Source organism: Lycium ferocissimum, chromosome 8 (genome assembly GCF_029784015.1).
Source record: "Lycium ferocissimum isolate CSIRO_LF1 chromosome 8, AGI_CSIRO_Lferr_CH_V1, whole genome shotgun sequence".
In the NCBI taxonomy this organism is placed as follows: Eukaryota; Viridiplantae; Streptophyta; class Magnoliopsida; order Solanales; family Solanaceae; genus Lycium; species Lycium ferocissimum.
The window spans coordinates 66,246,434-66,264,297 of NC_081349.1; the positions used below are offsets into that span (position 1 = coordinate 66,246,434).

Sequence of the window (17,864 nt, forward strand, 5' to 3'; positions counted from 1 at the left end):
CGGCAAAGAAGGGGAGTCATTGTTCGGGAATTAGCTGTTTCATCCTTAATGGAAGAAGTAAAGAAGTGCCAATACGAAGACCCCGAGCTAGTTCGTTATAGAGATGTGATTTCCCAGAAGGAGAAGTCACAATTTGACATCCCTGCAGATAGAGCCCTCAAGTATCGAGAAAGATTATATGTTCCTAATGTGGCAGGGCTACGTCGACAGATCTTAGAGGAAGCCCATTATTCTCGTTATTCCGTCCATCCAGGAGCAACAAAGATGTACCATGATCTTAAATCTATATATTGGTGGGATGGCATGAAAAAGGATATAGCGGAGTTCGTGGCCCAATGTCCTAATTGCCAACGGTCAATGGAGCATCGGGAAGCCGGAGGATTGCTGCAAGCTATAGAGATTCCAACTTGGAAATGGGAGGCGATTAATATGGACTTCATTACAGGATTATCTCGTTCCCGGCATAAGTATGATTCTATATAGGTGATAATGGATAGACTCACGAAGTCAGCCCATTTTTTGCCAGTAAGAACGACGTACTCAGCAGAAGATTATGCAAAGTTATATATCAAAGAGATAGTGCGACTTCACGGTGTTCCAGTGTCCATTATTACGGAGAGAGGAGCACAGTTTACAGCTAATTTCTGGAGATCCTTCCAAGAAGTTTTGGGAATGCAGGTGAGACTTAGTACAGCGTTCCATCCATAGACTGACAGACAAGCTGAGCGCACTATCCAAACCCTTGAAGATATGCTGAGAGCATGCGTGCTAGATTTTGGAGGCAATTGGGATGATCACTTGCCACTTATTAAATTTGCGTAAAACAATAGCTATCACTCTAGTATTCAGATAGCCCCATATGAAGCTCTGTACGGTAGAAAGTGTAGATCGCCTATTGGATAGTTCGAAGTGGGAGAGAAAAAGCTAGTGGGCCCAGATTTGATTCAGCAAGCGGTAGAGAAGGTCAAGCTTATTCAAGATCGACTACTGACAGCTCAAAGTCATCAGAAATCCTATGTGGAAAATCATCGGCGAAACTTGGAATTCAAAGTTAATGATTGAGTATTCTTGAAAGTATCACCGATGAAAGGCGTGATGAGATTTGGCAAGAAAGGGAAGCTTAGTCCTCGGTATATTGGACCTTATAAGATTATGCGCAAGATAGGACAGGTAGCGTATGAGTTGGATTTGCCTCCAAAATTAGAATCAGTCCACCCAGTGTTTCACGTATCCATGCTTCGTAAGTGTGTTGGAGGTCCTTCCAAAATTGTATCTGTAGATGATGTACAAGTCACTGAGAAGCTATCCTATGAGGAAGTACCTATTGCTACTCTGGATAGGCAAGTCCGAAGGCTTAGAACCAAGGACGTGGCTTCAGTCAAAGTCCTCTGAAGGAATAATAACAGGGAAGAGATAACTTGGGAAGCTGAGGAGGACATGAAATCTAGATACTCGCATTTATTCCCACCCCTAGAAGACGTGCAGACAGAGCCATCAGTACTCTCAGGTACGTAATGTTTCTTTAAAATAATTTCTTGGCCGTGTGTGGCCAGTTCAATATAGATGTTGATGCCCGGTGAGGCACTGTATATTTTAGGTTGTTGTGACAAGACAGTAGTGGTGCAATTATGGGGGAAAATCTGGCGAAATTTTCGTAGAAATCCCTAAGAGCTTAACATTCGAGGACGAATGTTCCTAAGGGGAGAGGAATGTTACACCTCGCAGTTTGGTATGTTAAGAAGTCGCTAGGCATTAGTCGTCCAATTGTGAACATGGGGTTATTGTTGAGGATATACAAGATTATATATGCTTATCTTATGGTTATGAGGGTTTCAGACCATGTATGAGAGGTATCAAAAGGATTGGAGGTAGATCGGGCGAAAAAGGAAAATTTGGATGAACTGGCAAAAATTGCCCTACGCGTTCGCGATAGAGCCTCGCATTCGCGATGGCCATGAAAATTCCAAACCATCGCGTTCGCGAAGGCCAATTATTAACTCGGCTCCACCGACTTTGACCCCCTATATAAAGGGTAAAACCCCTTTTTTTCATCAGTTATTTCCCAAAAAAAAAAACTCAGAAAATAGATGAGGGGGTGAGGATATCACAAAATTTAGTGATTTTCAAGTGGCGGAGTGTTAGTTTAGGTTCGGATAGCGCGCAGTTGTGATTGTAGTATCGTTTTGCGGTGGATTTTGGTTTGGATTCTAGGCGAACACTGAAGATATTGTTGTTTTAGTAAGAACAAGATATGAATCTCTCCCTATTGATATTAATCTTGGTTTCTTTACGGAGATAGAGCTGTTAAATAGTTATAAAATAATTTTGTTGGTGGAAATATGAGATAAGCACCATATAGGGTGTTTATGAAGTCTTTTGGTTTTGAGAATATTATGGTTGATGTTGGTATTGTTATTGTTGTTGTTGTTGTTGGTTGCTGAATTAAGATTTCGGGCTAGGCATATAAACAGGGGAGATGCTGTCCGATTTTCGGCAGGATATAAAATAGTTTGATTTGAAAACTTAGCACAAGTATACAACAATGAGTCTAACAACAGTTTGCATCCTCTTAAATGTAGACTTACGAGTTCGGACGGATAAGCGTAGATAATAGGAGGCCAAACAGGTATGTTAAGGCTCGTCCCTTTCTTTCAAAAGGCATGATTCCCATGTTATGGTTCCATATATATTTTTCCATCCCCTTCTTACCTCCGAAAGTTAGACGTTCATGATTCCTAAGAAGTTTCCTATGACACCAAAGATGAGATGTTTACTATGATGATTATGATGACGATGACGATTTCATGTTTAAAGGTCCCAAGCTTATGATTTCAATGTGAATATGAGAATGTTGGGCTATTTCTTGATTTTCTCAATTTTATTCATTGATGATGACTCTATTTCTAAAGATTCCAAAGTGTATGAATTCACGCTTTATGAGAGTTATGATCTTATTCTATGTTTTCCCTTGATGTTATCCTTCATTGATAGGTCTCACCTCATAATGCTAGTTCCTTCAAGGTGAGACATGACGATCATGATGTTCCATAATATAATCGGAGGTTACCGTCCTTACGTCACTCCGATAGAGTTACAATTTTTATTTGAGCTACTATGCATTTTTTATGATAAGTATATGATAATGATTACACCGTGCCTAGATAGCCGGGCAAAGACCGCTAAGGCGGGTGGCTTATACACCGTGCCTAGATGGCCGGGCAGCACAGCTAAGGCGGGCGGCTTGTACACCGTGTCTATATGGCACGGGCAGCACCACTAGTGGGCGGCGTAAGATGATTACCCCGGACGCGGGCTAATGATGTTATTTGATTCAGACAGTTTATGTATGTATGTGTAATATGTTTAAAAGGTAAAGGTGAGCATGCATGATTCCGCCTTAAGAGGCAAGCGATTCTGATTATACTTTCTTATGTCTTCTATACTTTCTTGTTATGTTATTGTATATGCCTTACATACTCAGTACTCTGTTCGTACTGACGTCTTTTCTTGTGGACGCTGCGTTCGTGCCCGCAGGTAAACAGGTAGACACGCCTGATCTCTAGGAGCTCCATCAGCGACACCTTGGAATAGCTCCAGTTATTCCGGAGCTACAGCCTATTGGTATTACTCTTGTGTATATATTTCGGCGTGCTGAAATCCTGCCCCGTCCTCGCGGATTCATGTATCTTATTTAGAGGCTCGTAGACAGATGTAGGTGGATAGATGTTTCGTAACTTGGTCCGTCCTTGTTGTATAATATTTTGGTAAGACTTGTTGACATAAGCTTACGAATGTTGCCATTGATGACGGTATTGAGTATAATAGGCATAAATTGTCCATATGGCCCACTTAGTAGTGAAAATGGAATGTTAGACCAGAGATGCTCGGTAAGCTAGTACCGGGTACCGGCATGGCCTCTAGCGGGGTCGTGACAAAAGTGGTATTAGAGCAGTTAGTCCTACGATATGTCTACGAGCCGTGTCCAGTAGAGTCCTATTTATGGGTGTGAAGCGCGCCACACTTATAAACTGGGGGCTGCGAGGCATATAGGAATAATTGACCTTCTTTCTCATCTTAGATCGTGCGATACAGCCATGTTATCAGGTTCTCCCCCTTTCCTAATCGTGTGTTATGATTTCAGCTATGCCTGTGAAGAAGAAAGCTACAGCGGCCTATAAGGGCAAGACGGTGGCCGAAAGAAGAGTTGAACGGGAGCCACCGGTGGAGGTAGAAGAGGGTGAGTCTCATAATTAGGTTCCCTCCCGGACCTCTCATGCTCCACCCTTGTTAGCGGAGCAGGAAAGAGCTTCAGCTTCAGCCCCCGGCTTCCGGGTTCCCCCTAGAAGCTTCGGGCCGGCGGATGACGGAAAGGTATTCTTCTTATTGTCGGGACCCAACCGGAGGGCGCGTACGAGCACCCGGTGCTAGCCCACCCGGGCACCCCTTAACATACTTATACATCACATCTAGGTGAGCCACATAGTTAAATTATACTTTTCATTCATCATCATTCTAGTCTCATTGGGCAACAGCACATCTATATCATCATTAACAACTATGCCCATATAAACGTACATAAGCCGACAAGGCTATCAAAATAATATCACAAAATATAGGCCGGCAAGGCCGAACATATCTAACCATATACACATGTCTACGAGCCTCTAATAAGGGTACGTCATATCATAACATATGGGCGGGACAGGACCCCGCCATGCCCATGAATATGTAAACAAAAAGAATACCAAAAGTTGTAGCTCGAATGAAGGGAGCTCCGTATGTAGTCTCGAGAAATATAGCTATGGATCGAGTCTCGTCTCCCTAGCCACTGCGGGCATGACGCGGCGTCACAAACAAAAAAAAGTCGGTACGAAGAATGTGCGAGTATCTAAAGCATGATCAATATCAATATGAAAGCATAATAGACAACATATGAAATAACATAGGATGGGAGATAATAGCATCATCGTCATAGCACTTACTTGCTTTCCATAGGGACGTTCCATTTCTATTGCGTATCCGTGTACATATAGCCATATTCGTACTCATTTACCTTTCGTATCCATTTTCGTATTCGTATTCATATTTCCATTCATACTTGTGTTCATATCGTTTACGTCTCATATATATTTCCCATACATAGCCTTTACATAACACTTACATTTACTTAGCATATTCGTACTTATAATGATGTCATATACATAGCATTTATATAGCATACCCGACCATGAAGGTTCAGTGTTTTCACATAGCTGGCCCTACCAAGGCTCAGTGTCATACCTGGCCCTACCAAGGCTCAGGGTTATCCGCACCCAACTGCAGTGGTGCACGCGCATCGTCATATATAGATATATTTATACATATTCACTATATTCTACCCGGCCACATAAGCTCGGGGTTCACAATAGCCACTCATGGGCACATATACATATAAGCTCATAAGCATCTTTAGCATTCTTTACTATCGTCATTTATTACATTCTATCCTTAGAGGATTACTCGCCGTATACGAAACTTAGTACAATCGTATCATCTTGAGCATCATAAGTTTAGTAGCTTCTAGAGATAGGATCATTGGAGAATATCGTAGACTCGTAGATGGATAAATATTTGGCCAAAGAACCATGCCTTATGAAAGAAGGGTTAGCCTTACATACCTTTCCGTACAACTATTCTATCACTTGTACGTTCTTCTTCAAGGCTCACGTTCTACCTTCATTGAAGTGCATACTCATATTAGATAATGGATAGCTTAGCATTCATGACTAATTCTAGAGAAAATCGGACAAAGATCTCCTTTATTTATACGACTTTCTCCATATCATATATCAACTCCCAAACCTCAATAACAACATTTATAATGTCATCACAATGGCCTTTATTCAACTACATTATCCTTACTTCACAATTCACTTCAATTCATCCATATTCATGGTCATATTACATAATTCAGTTCATTCATATTCAAGGTCTATTCCATGTTCTCAATATCATTTATAACACGATTATATTCATAATTTATCAAGAGTCATAACCCATTCCAAACATTCACTCAAAAGTGACACTATTGCACATTCATGACTCATTTCTTATATCCTTTTTGCAATCCAAGTGTTTCAACTTTCAAATACCTTAAATAACATGGAGATGTCACAAAACTTACCTTAGATGGTGTAGGATTGAACCTTGGGTGCAAATACCTCACTTTAGCAAAACCCTAGTTTTTCCTTCACTTGGATTCCTTGTTTTTGATGAACTTTAATGGGTTTTCTTACTTTGATTCACTTGGTTGATGATAAGAACCTTTGATTCTTGTTCATAAAATGTATGTAATGCTCTAGAGGCTTTAGAGAGAAGTAGGGAAGTGTTGGAATGAAATAATGAAGTTAGAATCACATTTATAAACTTGGAACATTTCAGCCCGTCGGGAGTTCCACGAACTGTTCCACGGTCCGTGGAACATAGTGCTGTCCGTGGTTCTGGTCGTGGTTCATGATCAGCCAGCCACCAAATCTGCTGGCAGTTCCACGAACCCTTCCACAGTCCGTGGAACATTCCATGGTCCGTGGAACATGGTCGTGAAACCCACAGTTTCACCAAAGTTGTTCCCGTCGCCTCGTTTGATCTCCAATCCTTATGGAACCTTCTTAGCACTTTTTTATCACTTCACTAACAATCTAAGGGGAATTATAACTCTTCCCCAAAATGTCATTAAGTTGTCATCAACTTGCTACCCATAAATCATTTCCGATACTTATCGTATACATTGCCTTCTCTTGGCAACTTTCTCGTCTAACATCGAATGTCTTCAAAATCTTATTTAGAATCATCAAATGCTCTTTCTTACTTATTGAAACATCATACACTTCTTGCTCTTCATTAGCCTATTCACTGTGCATCAAGGAAAATTTTTCGAGATGTAACACTTATGATACCGAAGACGAGATATTTTCTATGATGATTATGAAGACGATGATGATTTCATGTTTAAAGGTCCCAAGCTTATGATTTCAATGTGAATATGAGAATGTTGAGCTATTTCTTGATTTTCTCAATTTTATTCATTGATGATGACTCTATTTCTAAAGATTCCAAAGTGTATGAATTGATGCTTTATGAGATTTATGATCTTATTCTATGTTTTCCCTTGATGTTATTCTTCATTGATAGTCTCACCTGATAATTCTAGTTCCTTCAATATGAGACATGACGATCATGATGTTCTATAATACAATCGGAGGTTACCGACCTTATGTCACTCCGATAGAGTTACAGTTTTTATTTGAGCTCCTATGCATGTTTCATGATAAGTATATGATGATGATTACATTATGCCTAGATGGCCGGGCAGCACTGCTAAGGCGGGCGGCTTATACACTGTGCCTAGATGGCCGGGCAAAGACATCTAAGGCGGGCGTCTTATACACCGTGTCTATATGGCACGGGCAGCACCACTAGTAGGCGACGTGAGATGATTACCCCAGACGCAGGCTAATGATGTTATTTGATTCAGACAGTTTATGTATGTATGTGTAATATGTTTAAAAGGTAAAGGTGAACATGCATGATTCCGCCTTAAGAGGCAAGCAGTTACAGTTATACTTTCTCTTATGTCTTCTATACTTCCTTGTTATGTTATCGTATATGCCTTACATACCCAGTACTCTGTTCGTACTGACGTCCTTTCTTGTAGACGCTGCGTTCATGCCCGCAGGTAAATAGGCAGACGCCTGATCTTTAGTAGCTCCATCAGCGAAACCTTGGAATAGCTCCAGTTGTTCCGGAGCTACAGCCTATTGGTGTTACTCTTGTGTATATATTTGGGCGTGGTGAAATCCTGCCCCGTCCTCGTGGATTCATGTATCTTATTTAGAGTCTCGTAGACAGATGTAGGTGGATAGATGTTTCGTAACTTGGTCCGTCCTTCTTGTTGTATAATATTTTGGTAAGAATTGTTGACATAAGCTAACGAATGTTGCCAATGATGACGGTATTGAGTAAAATAGGAATAAATTGTCCATATGGCCCACTTAGTAGTGAAAATAGAATGTTAGACCAGAGGTGCTCGGTAAGCTAGTACTGGGTACCCGTCATGGCCTCTAGCGGGGTCGTGACATGTACCTTTTTCCTTCACTTTTTATTTAGCAGCGACTTTAACTGATGTTGCTCCCACCATTATGGTTTCTTCAGTTTGGTGCTTTGATGGTCACTTGAATTCTTTCTCTTCCTTTTTAGGATCGAAAATAGATAAATTCTTTCCATGGTTCGCAATGCTCGATTCTATGTCGTGTGCTCGCGTTCCTGATTCTTCAAATGTTCATGGCTTAAGTCCTTGGAGAATGTCTGAAAGGACCCAATGCATTCCTTGGATTCACATCTCAACAACAAACATTTCTGAAAGACGATCTTTGCAGTCTAAACTCAATACTCATCAGCGGTTAATGTAATCAATCACTGGTTCATCCTTTCGTTGCTTGGTGGCTGTCAACTCTTTCATGCAGATAGTTTAACGTGTGCTATAAAAGCGGTTGAGGAACTCCTTTTCAAGTTGGTCTCAACTATCAATTGATTCTTGCTCCAGATTGTTATACCACTTGAAAGCATTTTCCTTCAAAGAGCGCACAAACTGCTTAACTAGAAGGTCATCACGTGTAACAGCGTTACAACAAGTCTCCACAAAATGAGCTATATGTGGCCTCGAATTTCCTTTCTCATCAAATTATTGCAACTTTGGTGGTTGATATCCAAATGGCATGGGTAGACAATCAATCCGCTTGGTGTAAGGTTTGGAGCAGTATAATAAACTTTGTGATGGTCTGTCATATTGAGCTCTAATGGTGTTTGTTATCATGTCTTGCAGTTGTTGGACAGACAACGTGGCCACTGAAGAATATTGATTTGTATTTTATGCGTTGCGCAATTTGGTGGCAGATTCAACATCATTTTCTCATGGTGTTGGGTTGTGACTTGACTCTCCAGGCCTGCAGAGTTTCAACTTGTTCATCAATTGGGCTATTTGAAGATCTTTGTCCTCCATGGATTTCTTCAACGCATCAATAGTTTGCATCATCGCTGCGAGTTGTTCCTCTTCGTTGGTTGCACTGATCATCATGACACTCACCACGTTGGAAGTTGAAGAATCAATCAAGTCCTCGGACTTGTAGAAGTTATATCATATGTTTCAGAAACTTCTCCAAACGACAAAAATGAGGTGTTGCCCCCAGATCTTGTAGTCGTCATTGTCAGTTTGTTCTTTTCTACCATCTCCAAGATCTTTTTATCATGGTGTTGGGTTGTGACTTGACTCTACAGGCCTGCAGAGTTTCAAATTGTTCATCGGTTGGGCTATTTGAAGATCTTTGTCCTCCATGGATTTCTTCAACATATCAATAGTTTGCATCATCACTGCGAGTTGTTCCTCTTCGTTAGCTGCACTGATCATCATGACACTCACCACGTTGGAAGTTGAAGAATCAGCCAAGTCCTCGGACTTGTAGAAGTTATATCATGTTTGAGAAACTTCTCCAAATGACAAAAATGAGGTGTTACCCCCAGATCTTGCAGTCGTCATTGTCGGTTTGTTCTTGTCTAGCGTCTCCAAGGAGATGAAACACATCGATCCCTCCAAACCACTAGCTTTGAACATGTTACGAGTCATTGGACAAGCAATAACAATAAAAATTGTGGATGGAACACCAAAGCTTTTCTGTGAGGCCATCACAGTAGTAGATCTCCCAAATTTGCAGATTTGATTTTGGAGATAAATAGATGAAGGGCAGAGTTGGTCCTACTGGGTGTGCCAAAAATTTGTTCGCGATAAATTTTGCTAGTAGAAAATAAATAACTGCAATCATAAAATAAATGTGAGAAAAAATCATTTTATTGATTATTTTGTGAGAACAACTGTGCATGTATCCCTTGATTCTAATCTTGGTGTTGTTCGTCTTGATTCGAGGGCCAATGTAATGTCTTTCTCGAATGAATGATGGACTTCTGTTGATGTGTTGAATGTTGGAAGAACATTGAGCAGCACTTTGGATTGTTCTTGAGGGAAGACGTTTCTCGAACCCTCCTTCTTGTTGAAGACCTTTGGAGAAGACTAGTGTAGATGTCGTTGCTCTCCTTTGCCTCTAGTCAAGATGTTGTGCCAATTTCAAGATGTCTTCAAAAGGGGATATGTGACCCCTTTATAAAGGTGTGATCGAGAGTTTGGGGGTATTTTGGTCTCCAAGTAATTCTAGCGGACCTTGGGCTAGAAAGACGTGGGTTGGGCTCGTCTTGTAGAGACCCAATTTAATGGACTAACCCAAATGTAATTTGGATTTCATTCGAGTCATGTAATTTTGACTTAAATACTTGATCCCACTTTATTAACCAAAATTTGACTTGGTCACCATGTCAATAACTTAGAATTTAATCCAAATTTTGTATGGATTAATTAAATTAAAGTTTCGATGTCTACAGGATGATTTCTATTTTGTTAGAAATGACTACAGGCCCAATTTTATTGATTCCGATTTTTTGAAGATGATATTAACTAAATTGTTAGGAATGGAGGATAAAATTTTCTCATTTTAATTGAACTAGTTTCTCTACACGTGCACTGCACGTGTATGTCAAGTCATGTTGTACACTATTTTTGTAAAATAGTATCACTATTATCAAAACAAAACATTGAGTAAATAATATATAAACAAATAAAATAGAAATTTCTGTAAATGGTCAATATCAATCTTCATATGGTGGTTTATTTGTCAAGTTTAAAATGATTGGATATCGTTTAAACCTATCAAGATGAACAATTAAATTTTAATAGAAAATATGTGGAATTTTACTTATATTAATTTTATAAGACACTGACATATAATGAAGTGTGTCTCACCTAATATATACTTTCTTATAGCTGATATGGGTGTTCAAAGTCGGTCGAATTAAATACACCTATGTATTGAAAAAGAAAACTATCTATTTTTTTACTTGTTTTGATTTTAAATTTCAAATCATCGACAATATAATATTTATTCGGTTTTACTAAAGAAAGTTGAAATGAACCAAATCAAAAAATTATATGAACATTTTTTTTTTTATCATTTATATAGAATATGTCAATTTTTAATGAAATTTTCTTAATATTTTATTTACAACATCATAATTTCATCACTATAATATAATGGCAATTGCTCCCTTAACCATGCTTCCCTCTTCAAAAAACTATGAGTGATTTTTGTTTGCTTTGGCAGTTTCTTAGTTTTGATATTTTAAGTGACATGTTTTAAGATTATAAGATTCAATAATTATTTTGGCTCATTATGTATGTCTGCAATTTAAGAATAAAACATTGAAAACTCTCTCTTATTTTCTTAATCTCTTTGTCTAGCCAAACTATGACACTTAAATTAAGATGGAAGGAGTATTTAGTAATAATATTTTAACTCAAAAATCATCCTAGAACAGTTGTTTTATAATACATAACTAAAGCTAGCTAATCATATATTTGAACATCATAATAACATGAATATAAAATACACATCAGTATTTTATATGATTTCTTGTTCTGAAATGACGACATCATTTAGTATTGGCCGCGCGCTCTAACCTATTTCAGCGGGTAAAATGCCTCTCACTTTTGTACTTGAATAGGCAGAGTATAAAGAATATTAAAAGATCTTTTGATATTTTTTTTTAAAAATAGCTAAAGATCTGAAAAACTATTGTTTCAAAAGACATAATTTTCAGGGGTTTGCCTATGTGTCTATTACAATTTGAGCTCTCTAAAAATGTACATCTTTGCAAATAAATATGACACACATAATGTTTATTATTGCGAAAAGGGTCAAAAATATCTCTCTACTTTATTTTAATGTCTAAAAATATCCTCCGAACTAATTTTTGGTCATTTATCCCCCTGCCATTATGAAAGTTAACAAATATACCCTTCATTTGACGGAAATCCCCAAATGATTCAAATAGCCCGATTTCATAAAAAATAACCCACTCTCCTATTTTACTCGCCCCGACCCACCTCCTAAAATAACCTATTCTTCCTTCTCTTTCATATTTTTTCCTACAACTCTCAAACCGTCGATTCCATCAATTATAACCAGAAGGAAGATTAAGAAGTGCTTTTTAAAACCAGAAAACATTTTAAATTTCATCTTTGTCAAACATCTATAATTTATAAACATGCTATTCATTCTTTGAATAGAAATTATGTTCAAGCTCTTCCCTTAGAAAGGAAAGCAAAGAAAGACGGAAACAATTGACAGCCATTTGGAAACAACCAGTACATACCTTTAAATAGTTAGTACTGCAGAGCAACCAACTAAGCAGATAAATAGAGCACTAACTTATCACTAACCTATGACTTGAAGTAATGGCTAAAAGAGCTGACCCCATTAATACCTAACTAATTTCACCATAATTAGGACTCCTAAGATGACTTAATTGAAACATAAAAATTGTAGCTCATAAAACATGACACTAATATGAGAGAGAAGGAAGAATGGGTTATTTTAGGAGGTGGGTCGGGGCGGGTAAAATAGGAGAATGGGTTATTTTTTATGAAATCGGATTATTTAAATCAATTTGGGGATTTCCATCAAATAAAGGGTATATTTGTTAACTTTCGTAACGGCAAGGGCATAAATGACCTAAATTAGTTCGGAGGATATTTTTAGCCGTTAAAACAAAATAGAGGGATATTTTTGACCGTTTTCCCTTATTAATTATTTCGTTCATATTTTGTCAGCCACTTATTCTACGTAATCCAACGTGAAAATATGAGGCATTTTAAATTTCACTAGTATAGTACTCACGCATAAAGTGTTAGGGAAAAAAAAAAAAAGGATTAAAAATTATTATCTTATTTACTTGGCCATATTAAAAATTTTACTATCATTTTATCAATTGTGAAATTTCAACCATCCATGATCACTGATTAGAAGGTCAGCAGAGAAGGAAATCATTTTCTTCACATCTTAAATTTACCGTAAGATCATGTGTCGATGAATCCATAAAATTACTTACCCGTATTATTGATGCTTTATCGATTTTATTTTTTACATTTGTCAAAACATTGATTGGTTTTAAGCTTAATTATTTTATTTAGTTTATCATAATGAAGTATCTAACAGAATAATCATTTTGTGGTCAAAGCTTAACTGTCTAGAATAGGAAGATATTGGCTGTGGAAGAATCAATTTTTTTATTTACTTAAGTTGGTTGAAGTTGTATTCATGAACAAATTACATACAACAGTAGGAGAAAAACACGTCAATTCTATAACATTGGGGCATGAAGTTGGTAAATATATATATCTAAAAATTGATATTCCTTTTTGTCTAATGTTTTTGCCAAAAAGAGCCAAGAGGCGTCAACACTAAACTGATTGTCAAGGTTATACATCGAATTGTACAATTAATAAACACACTGAAATATAAATATTAACAGATGGACTACCAATTTAATCGAGAGATTAGATCTTATGACAATTACGAAATACTGCTTTGTTTTCTAACAATTCCAGCAATGAGTTGACCTAATTCTTCACCACTGTCCTTCTGTACGTGATATCTTGACTGCATAATTCAGAAAATAAATACTCTTTTTCTTTATAAACCAACAACAAATTGAAACACAAAAAAAAATATAAGGAATATTTAGCTTGTTAATACAAATCAACTTCTGGTAAGTGGTTATCTTCCAAATGACCAGTAAGTTCTCATTTTAATTTATTGAGGATTCAAACGGCATACTCAAGAATATGATATTCATCCCGAAAGCTGTGCTCTACATTTGTAATACTAGTGCTCTGCATTTGTAATACTATCCCGAGAAAAACAGCCATGAAATACTGTCATTACCATTCTGAACGATCTTTTTCTCCAATCAAGTCATTCAGTATTTACTTACGCACCAGTACTGCATCTAGCTGATATCCATGAGACAATCTTTATTTCACTAAGAACTAAGATAAACATCACAATGGACAATCATTTTGTTGATAGAAAGAGCATTTTGAAACAATATAATAGAGGAAATATGAGTACATGATGCATAAGAACTTCCTTGAGAAAATAGTAGAAGAAATATCATTAAAATTGTAGATTTAACGGAATGCTTAATTTATTAGATTTGTATATGCTCCATCCAAAATACTGATACTCGGCCCTTTCCGGACCCTGCTAACACGGGATCTTTGTGCAACATGCTGCCCTTTTTCTATTAAAAAAAACAAAGAATAAAATGATCCTGTTTTCGGTCAAATGCCCGTAATTCTAGAGGCTTAGTTTCTAATAAAAAAAAGAATAAGATGATCCTATTTTCGGTCAAATGCCCGTAACTCTAGAGGCTTAGTTGACCCTTTAGATGGTGTACTGGAAAAAAAAAAAAATCTTAGGAGAGTTCATAAGAGAAATATATGCAGAAAAGATTACTACTTTGCAGTCATTATTACAGGGAGCAAACAACAGAGCATACTAGATTGTAAAATTGACAAAATAGTGTCAAATTTGGGAGTTCAAGATTCACTTATGCAGTGAGAGAGCATAAAGAATAGTACAACACAATTTACAATTTGTGTGATTAACCATTGGAGTCATCAGAAAATAACTTTTTTGCATTCAGATATATCTGCAACGAATGCTAATTCATGGTTTCAGTTATTTTAGATATGTAAACCGAAAGGCATAAAGACAGAAGTTACATGAACTTTAGTTTCAAAGCCAAACCTGCTGAGCTAGTAGGCTCTTATAATTTGATATATTATAGTTTGGAATCTGGAAAAGCACCTTAATCAGATGCACAGAACCCCACCTTAGACACCAAACTAAAAGGCCTGCTTATTCATTCTATACCAAGAGCAGTGAATTCTCAAGAATTTATGAGCAGGAGAAGTTGACATTGACTACATTCAGATATATGAATAATAGAAACTGTGCAAAGGTTGTGTCATATACTTTGAATCTCCCAATAAAATTGGCTAAATGAATCTGTCATACACTTTTTGAAAGAAAATGAAACCTTGCACAAATATATAGTACAGGAAGAAACAAAATTCAATCATCAATAGTTTAGCCCTCTTTAACGTAAATTCAGAGGGTTAATAAAAATCAAATAACACATTACACATATTCCATGTGGAAATCGCATTACAATGTATCGTACTGACTAACAAAGCATAATCCAAATTAAAACTGCAGTGTGGAAATCAAATAACTGCCAAACCTTAGCTAAAGAACAAATAGTTTCGAGAACACTATCGAGTACATTCAGATCCGACCACAAACTCATGACATAATAAATAAACTATTCCACAAACTCATGACATAATAAATAAACTATTCCAAAAAAGGAGGAAAAATTGTGTTTTACCTATGATTGAGAATTTGTTATTCCTTTTGGTCACACAATCAAGGCGAAACTTCAAGTTTGTTCTGCATCAGCCTTTGTAAGTAATATTGGATGAAAACTAAAACCTGCTCTATCCCAAAAAGAGAATGTGGTACTTGGAAGAAGTCCATAATCAGAGGCGAAAAATGAACCACTTAAAAGCAAGTTACAAAATTGATTTTACCTCCAAATGTCTGTATCAAGGTTATATTTGCACTACGCTCCATTATGACGCTGAAACAATAATAATACTCTTGCAGCCAGACAGTTTTCACAGTTGAAGCACATTGATAACTTAGTTGTGTTCTAAAATTAAAAAAATTTCTCAGGCTGCAAAAGGAACCAAAAAAACAAAAAAAAAAACGTAAATTGTGGTATCCAAATCCAGTATAGAAAGTGTAGTTACAACTGCCAATGAGAACAATTTTAGCTACCTGGAGCATCAAAGCAGGCATAGAATGTTTATCTATATATATGTAAGAAAGATCATGTGAATTGCTTCGAATATAATAAGGTCATAATATTGTTGGTAAGCTCTTCTCTTATTGTTTTCGACAAAATAGTTGATACCTGTAGAGAGTATTGTTAGTTTCAGGAATTAATTTCTTTTCTGCAGACTTTATCCAACTTAGATGTCCATTTTTTTTATGTATCAGTCTTTAAGAAAAATCACCGAGGAGACCTTAGATTTATAGGCTTATAGCATAAGAAGATTTTGTTGCTATGCAAAATTACTACTATATGCCAAGTGAGTAGAGAGAGAACACAAACTGAGAATATCACATCTCAAGTAGAAATTTTGGATTAGAAATTTCAAAAATGTAATACACTATTTAGTTCTTGTTCAAAAGTAAAGTTAAAAAAAAAAAAAAATTACCAACTTCACAATTAAACCTCAATTTAGTCACGGGATCATCAATTTTGATAGTGCCTTGGTGTAGTTCTCGCGGTTGGTGCAACCATGTTCTGTTGAATTATAAAACATATAAAGAAAAGAGTTTCCGCGTGATTGATGAGATCAATAGAATAAGAATTCTTTCGTGGAGTCGAATACATCTAATAATTCTTTTCATTTGCGTGTAAAAATAAACGAAAATATTATACTAATGTTTAATTTTTTGACAGACCTCTGTTGGTAGTTAGTTTCTAGATTTTGTAAAACAGAGGGAAAAAGGAGGAGAACAGGGACAAAGAAGAGAAAAACGACAAATATTACTGCTATACAGAAGCATGGGTTCTTCGTCATCCGTTAAGCAAAAAAAAAAAAAAAGTATGGTCCACATATTAACATCAACCAATATTAAAAAAAAAATACCAATCAATATTAAAAAAAAAAAAAAAGTAAAAAAAGTGAAACTCACCATCTTCAAACTCACGGAAAAAAAAAAGTGGATCCCGTATTAACAAAATCAAGCAATATAAAAAAAAAGTGAATCCCATATTGTAAAAAAAAAAGTGTAAACTTTGTATTCGTAGCAAACACTAATATAATAAAGTTTTAGATACGGAGCACAAACTACAATGTTATATTAATCGTGTTTTGAAAATATATATATATATATATATATATATATATATATATATATATATATATAAAAAAAAAAAAATGTGGTCCCCATATTAACACCAACCAATATTAAAAAAAAAAAAAAGTGGAACTCACCATCTCCAAACTCACGGAAAAAAAAAGTGAATCCCGTATTAACAAAATCAAGCAATATAAAAAAAAAGTGAATCCCGTATTAATAAAATCAAGCAATATAAAAAAAAAGTGAATCCCATATTGTAAAAAAAAAAAAAGTGTAAAATTTGTATTCGTAGCAAACACTAATATAATAAAGTTTTAGATACGGAAAGACAAACTAAATGTATATTAATCGTGTTTTGAATATTTATATATATATATATATATATATATATATATATATATAATATAGTCTAATAATGTCCAAAAATGCGTGGGCCATACTAAACAACACCAATATATAAAAAATAAAAATATACAAAAAAAAAAAAAAAACCATATAAAGCATGGGTTTAGACCCATGCTTCAGTCTATCGTTCCTTAAAAAAAAAGGTGGGCCCATACTAAATAACACTGAGCAATACAAAAAAAAAAAAAAAAAAAAAAAGGAAGAAAAAAAAAAGTGGAACTCACCATCTCCGAACTCATGGGAAAAAAAAAGTGGGCTATATTAACAAAATCAAGCAATATCAAAAAAAAGTGAACCCTATATTAAAAAAAATATAATGTTAAAAAAAAGTGCGGAGGATTTCAGTATTCGTAAATAAAACACTAATATAATAAAGTTTTAGATACGGAGCACAAACTACAATGTTAAATTAATCGTGTTTTGAACATAATATATATATATAGCATAAAAATAGTGCAAATTAATAATGTCAAAAAAAAAGTGCACCCCATATTAAAAAATCAAACAATATTCATATAATTTCCAAAGTATCTCATTAAG

At 36.0% G+C, this 17,864-nt stretch overlaps 1 long non-coding RNA gene across 1 annotated transcript; it reads right to left on the bottom strand.

Annotated features, from left to right (window-relative positions):
• Positions 1-14,226: 14,226 nt before the first annotated feature.
• Positions 14,227-16,584, bottom strand: LOC132067072 (uncharacterized). The gene is made up of 2 exons (XR_009417010.1): positions 16,268-16,584; positions 14,227-15,720 (listed from the first exon to the last, which is right to left on the bottom strand). It is a non-coding gene; the product is annotated as an uncharacterized LOC132067072 (long non-coding RNA).
• Positions 16,585-17,864: the final 1,280 nt, after the last annotated feature.